Raw genomic sequence first — 6,596 nt, 5'->3', positions numbered from 1 at the left:
CTTCTTTAGTTACTGCGTACTCTTTGTAAAGGGGGCCGCCTCTTTTGACCCCAGCTTGTTGTTCCCTTGTGAGAATGCTGACCCAGTGTTTCCAAAATCATGTGATTCTTTTGGTGGGAACCTGTATTTTCACCTGACATCTGCAAAGTTTAAATATTGGCAACAAGTTGCAATCTTTCAACAATGCAATGTAAGCCCAGCAAAACCTATCTGCAAACCAAATGTGGCCCAAGGCTGCCAGTTGGCAACTTCTGGTATGAAAAGGTTAGCTAGCCAGTGCTGGGTCTCTGTTGCTGGGCTGGCAGAAAACATAACCAAGGAGTCGGCAAACTTGTGGCTAGAAAGGATTTTACCAGCCTGCCATCGCCAAACTTCACTTTTCCCATAACAAAATAGATGGATCCCGTGTTCTGACATGTTCTGGCGTGTTCTGGCATGTTCTGGCGTGTTCTGGCATGTTCTGGTGTGTTCTGGAGTGTTCTGGTGTGTTCTGGACTTTTTGTTGGGCTAATGGGCTGTCTCGTTCCTTTCAGAGAGGACAGTGGCTCGGCTGGTAGGGACAGGAAGTGGGGATGGACACCTACTTTAATGACAGACAGAACCACTGCTGAACTCCTATTCTATGCCAGTCACCGTGTGAAGCGCCAACCACATGCATTCATTTAATCTGCACAGCAGCCCTGTGAGATTAGATACTATTTCCATGTTAAGATGAAGAAACAGTCACAGAGAGAGTAACTCACCCAACGTCACCCAACCACAGTGGCTTATGCACACAGGTGCATCTGCCTACAAGACCCAGGCTCCTCTCCTTATACCAGGGGGTGAGTCTGGGTCTAGAGCGAGGAGTGAGGTCTGTGGGAACAAGCCCTAGAGGCACCCAGGACACAGGTGCCTTTATCTCCCTGCAGACAGGCTTCCTTCATGAGTGTGTCCAGAGTCTTACTTCCCCAGGCTCTTAGGGCTCAGGCTGAAGCCCACAGGAGGCCCTTGGACCCTTCACAGCCTTCTAAAGAGGGAAGATGCAGTCCAGGCCATACCTGTGTTTTCTGAGAGTCCTGGGTGCCCTTAGGCAACCAGACGTTCTGGCATGTTCTGGCCTGCCCAAAGTTGTTCCTGCCTTGGGGCTTATGGCATGTGGCTTATTTGGAGGAAGACAGCCGACTCTGTTCCTCAGACACCCAGCAGGTTAGACTTCTTGGACAGCGACTTTGTGTGTGACAGCACGTGGCTTGTGGGGAGAAGTCGAGGTGCCTTGACATCAGTGGGTTATTTTCACGAACTTGGCAGCTCCAACTAATCCCTCAGGAGAACTTCCCCTCCCTCCTGCCACAGCCATCAGAGCTCTCCATCAGCCTGTGCCTCGGGGAGCTGTCACAGCCTCATTACTGCTAATTCATCTTCACTTAGTGCATCAAAAGGCTGGCAGATTTATCAAATAGGGTGGGTGCACGGGAAGTTCGATTAGCAACGTTGTGCTGTTTGCCCTGTCGAGCTAAGAAAACTTAGCTGCTCTGTGTCCCAGGAGTCCCAAGACAAGATGGAAAGTATTTGTGTTCCGCCTCAGATACTCTCAGGATCAGAAGCTAGAGTGAGAACTCCAGCCAGAGGTGTTTCCTTAGTGACTTGCCCGAGGAGCACCTTCTCTGTGTGTCTCTCCTTCCCTCCCTTCCTCTGTCTCCTGACTCCATAGGTGGGTTCCCAGCTGAGCAGGGTTTCTGGTCACATCCCTCATCCTTCGTGGCTGAGCAGCTCTGCCCTCTGGGAATCCTCTATCTCACGAATCCCTCCTGGACCCGGGTTATTGGTTTCTGCTGTTTGTCTCCAGCCTTGGCCTTGTCAGGCTGCTGAGCAGGAAAGCCAGAGATTCAGCCCTTTCCTTGGACTCCTGGGGAAGAATGTGTGTGTGTGTGTGTGTGTGTGTGTGTGTGTGCGCGCGCGTGTGTGTGTGTTGTGTGTGTGTGCGTGCTCAGTTGTGGCCCACTCTTTGATACCCCATGGACTGTAGCCCGCCAGGCTCCTCTGTCCACGAATTTAGAACAGAAAAGCCTCCCCCAAAAGTTGTCTCAAGGAGCAGCCTCACGCAAAGAAACCTAGCACACCCTATGGCCCCAGGCTGCTCCCTGAACAGATGTTCAGGACATAGTCCATGAGCATGTAACGTGCGATGTACAAGCCTTCATCAATATCCAGGGGAAAGCGAGAGCAGAATGTCAGGCTTAGAGAGCAACGCTTGTAAAGAAAGGATTATTTCCAGGGTGAGCGGGCTGAGTGGGGACTGGATGTATAGATGTATAGACTGGACGTGTAGACTACTGAGCAGGCATGCACACGTCATCTATACATCCAGGATCTATACTCCTGGATGCCTGCTGTTGCTCATCTCTGCTGACATATCTGTGGGGGGGATGAGCACACACAAGAAACTGGATGAATTCAGGTTAGACTTAGGAGAGGTACAGAGCCTCCAGAGTCACCCTGTCTTTAGCTGACTTAATAGCTTTGAAGATGCAGCTGACGATGACGATCACAGAGGCCGTGATGGCAGCTAATACCTGCTATTTATTGAGCCCTTTGTAGGAGCCACAGAGGCCATGTAAGGTCAAGCTGGGGGCCTATCTAAAAACCTCAATGGCAATCCTGGTAATGAAAACCACCAGGTCCGTGAACTTGGGTGAGTTTTTTCACTTTTCTCGGTCTTGGTTTTTTGATCTGTAAAATAAAGGGACTATATTAGATAAGATTTCTTTGACAAACGAAATTCAATATTCTACACTTTTTTCCCTGTCAAGAGAATAGGGACAACTGAATGTCTCCTCTGGGCCAGAGACTGCGCTAAGGGCTTGATGTATCTCATTTAACCTTCAAAATAACCCCACAGGGAAGGTGGTCTCACCGTTTTAGAGCTGCACTATTGCTGTCAACAGCAACCAGCACTACAGACGCACGTTAACTCTTAGCAAGCTGGTGTCCTTCTCAATAGGGGCTTCCCAGGTGGTGCAGCAGTGCAGAACCTGCCTGCTGAGGCAGGAGACTCAGGAGACCTGGCTTCGATCCTTGGGTCAGGAAGACCACTAGGAGAGGGAAATGGCAACCCACTCCAGTTTTCTTGCCTGGGAAAGCTTCTGGACAGAGGACCCTGGTGGGCCAGTGACCATGAAGTTGCGGAGAGTCGGATACGACTGAACGACTGAGCAGGCACGCATGCATGTCCTTCTCAGTAGATGCTAAGGATATACATGGGTTTAAGACAACCTCTGCCCTGCAAGCTTCACAGACCCATCACAGAGACTGAACAGGAAGAGAGACCAAAGCCAGGAAGTAGCAAAGAACATGTACAACAGCGAGTGAATGGTATCAGCCCCCAACTCTCCAGTGGGGATGTCTGTGGGATCAATTTACAGATGACAAATGAAGGTCTAGGTTGAAGTGCTAATAGTACACTAACATTTTATAGAACTTTAGACTTTGTAGGACACTTTGAAATATATCAGTTTACATGATTATTTCAGGTATGACTGCTCTCATTAAATTATTATCAATTATTAAATTGAGAATTATGGAAGTAGCTCATCTAAGGGAACTGGATTATTCTTCTGCCTGTCAGACTCCAGCAGGTGGATGAAATAATCCAGTGCTGATGGTGGACTCTCAAGAGTCCCTAAGGTCTCACTGGATGCCTGGCCCACATCTGCCTTAGAGAGTTGAGACATCCCATAGCTGTTTTATCCATAGTATTTATCAGGAAGGTTCCTGGCCAACTAGAGTTTTTCCTTGAAGTCAAGGTGGCTGCAGATCCACGTGGGACACCCTGAGAAGATCGTAACCAAGGTCACCTGCCAGGTGTCCCCAGCATCTCATGGCTTTTAGCTCAGGGCTGGTTGCTGCTGCAGCTGCTGCTAAGTCGCTTCAGTCGTGTCTGACTCTTAGTGACCCTATGGACTGCAGCCCACCAGGCTCCTCCATCCATGGGACTTTCCAGGCAAGAACACTGGAGTGGGGTGCCATTGCCTTCTCGGACAGGGCTGGTTGGTAGGAGCCAAATGTTGGCTGTGACTGGAGTCCCTCCAGAGTGCTCAGAGGACTGGGGCCATGGAGAAGTAGGAGGTCTCTCTCTCTCAAGGGCACTCATCGCAGCGTGGGTCTTTTGCCAGTGGTACTGGTGGGCACTGACAGCAACAGTTCTGCCCCGTGTGGCTCTAAAACAGGGTGAGACCACCTTCCTCATGGATTATTTTGAAGCTTAAAGACGACGCACTGAGCCTTTAACATAGCCTTTGGCCCAGAGGAGACCCTTTTGCTGGGACCTGGCAGAGTTCCACACCTGCCCCCAACAGTGATACTAGTTTCTGATTATTGAGCTTCTTGTTGACCCCTTCATTTTGCATTTTCTACATTAATTTCACAACCACTCCAATGAGGAGGGATTTATTGTCCCCATTTTACAGATGAGAAAACCGAGGCCCAGAGCTATGACATTATCAAGGCCACAGTGCTTGCAGATGTTGGAAATGAGACTGAAATCCAGGTCTATCTGATTAAAAACAACCAGGCCAACCCAGCTGCTGTCCTTCAATCCTCAGGACAGAAGGAAGCCCCTCCTCTTTTTTCTCTAGTCATCACTGCTTAAAAAAACCTTAATGTTGAGGACAGGGATGGGGAGGGTAACGCAGTGCCAGTGGGCACACAGCTCACCACCAAGGCTCTGTGCCCATCACCGACACTGCCCTTCTGATCTACTGCTGTCCTGTGGGAGAGGAATGTGAGGCTCTATTTGAGACACCTAGCCTTTCACTGTGGCACGGAAACTGCCCCCCACTGCCTTCTGTGACTGTGTGGTGCACCTCTCCCCTGAGTGAGGTGCCAGCAGCCCGGGGCCTTTATTATAAATGCTGGGGGAGTGGAAGGGGGCACTGGATGCCTGGACCTGCAGCGCCCCCACCCCACGGAAGGAAAGGAAACACAGGAAGGACAGGAGGAAGGCGGGCTGACCTGGCCCAGGGGGATGAGCCTGGAGGCTGTCTACGCTCTTCCTTGCCATGCAGAATCCAGCATGTCTGTCCTCCTCTGCCTCACTTGGTCCAGGCAGTCTAATGCTCTGGAGACCTCTAAAGTGTTGTTTTCTGGAAGGCATCCGGGTGCCTAAGGGCAGTCAGGACTCTGAGGAAACATGGGTGAGGCTGGGACTGCATCTTCCCTCTTTGTAAGGCTGAGAGGGGTCTGAGGGGCTCCTGTGGGCTTCAGTCTGAGCCCTAATAGCCTGGTGAAGTTATTGACCCAGACGCATCCCCTGGTATAAGGAGCGGAGCCTTGGTCCTGTAGGCAGATACATCTGTGTGCATAAAGCACTGCACTTGGGTGAACTTGGGCGAATTACCCTCTCTGTGCCTGTTACTTGGGTCTGCAACATGGAAATAGTATCTAATCTCTTAGAGCTGCTGTGTGGGTTAAATGAATGCATGTGGTTGGTGCTTCACACGGTGACTGGCATAGAATAGGAGTTCAGTAGTGGCTATGTTTGTCATTAAAGCGGGCATCCACTCTTACCTCCTGTCCCTACCAATAGAGCCATTGTCCTCTGTGAAAAGGAGATAGCCCATTAGATCAAGGAAGGGTCCCAGAGCTCCAGCTGTCCTGGACAGGCCACAGCAGTGATGGGGACAAGGAGATGGTCTATCACCCCCCCCCCCCCCCCCCCCCCCGCTGCCCCGCCGGCAAGAAAGGAAGTCAGCATTTATAATAAAGGAGCAGGATGGGAAGGCTGGCTTGAAGCCTGGTTTATATCCATGTTGTTTTGGGGGAGAGTGGGTGATGAGCACTAAAGAGAAAGTTAGATTTTTAAAAAACAGCTATAGAATATTGTAAACATGCACACAATTAGAAAGAATAATATAATGAACCTCAATGTATCCATCACCCAGCTTTAACCATAATCAGCTTACAGTGGATTTTGTTTCATCTGTTCCATCTCATATTATTTTCAGATAAATCCCAGGCATCATATAATTTCAACTGTAAATATCTCAAGTGTGTTTCTCTAAAAGATAAGGGCTCTAAAGTGATGAACCGGAATGCCATTGCCAGACCTAAAACTTGTTATCAGTAACTCCTTAATATCATCCAAAATGTACTCTTTAAATATTCAGTTGTCACAAAAAGTTGGTTTCTTTTGAATCAAAATTCCAATAAGGTCCACACGTTGCAATTGGTTGATAGGCGTTTAAGTTTCTGTTATTATTAAGGCTCTCTCCCCACCCCCAGCTTTTTCTATTGTGTCCTTGCAATTTAATTTTGGAAGAAACCATACCATTTGTTATGGTTCATTTTCCACAATCTGGATTTTGCTGATTGCATTCCTGTGGTGAAGTTTTACCCTCCATTCGTCTTTGAGATACGGACACCAAACAGCTATTTGCCTGGGAGTCCTGAAGTTATAGCTTGCTTGCCACCACACCCAACCCCCCACCCCCAATCAGAAAGGGCTTTATCCTTTGTGGAAAAGAAATGTCCCAGTGTCCCCTGAGCCAGCCTGCTGGGGCTGAAGGATGGCGGGAGTCGGGAGAGGGGCTTCCCGGCGGTCCCCAAGCACATGACGG

This window comes from Budorcas taxicolor, chromosome 15 (genome assembly GCF_023091745.1).
Source record: "Budorcas taxicolor isolate Tak-1 chromosome 15, Takin1.1, whole genome shotgun sequence".
In the NCBI taxonomy this organism is placed as follows: domain Eukaryota; kingdom Metazoa; phylum Chordata; class Mammalia; order Artiodactyla; family Bovidae; genus Budorcas; species Budorcas taxicolor.
This window is presented reverse-complemented; position numbering follows the sequence as displayed.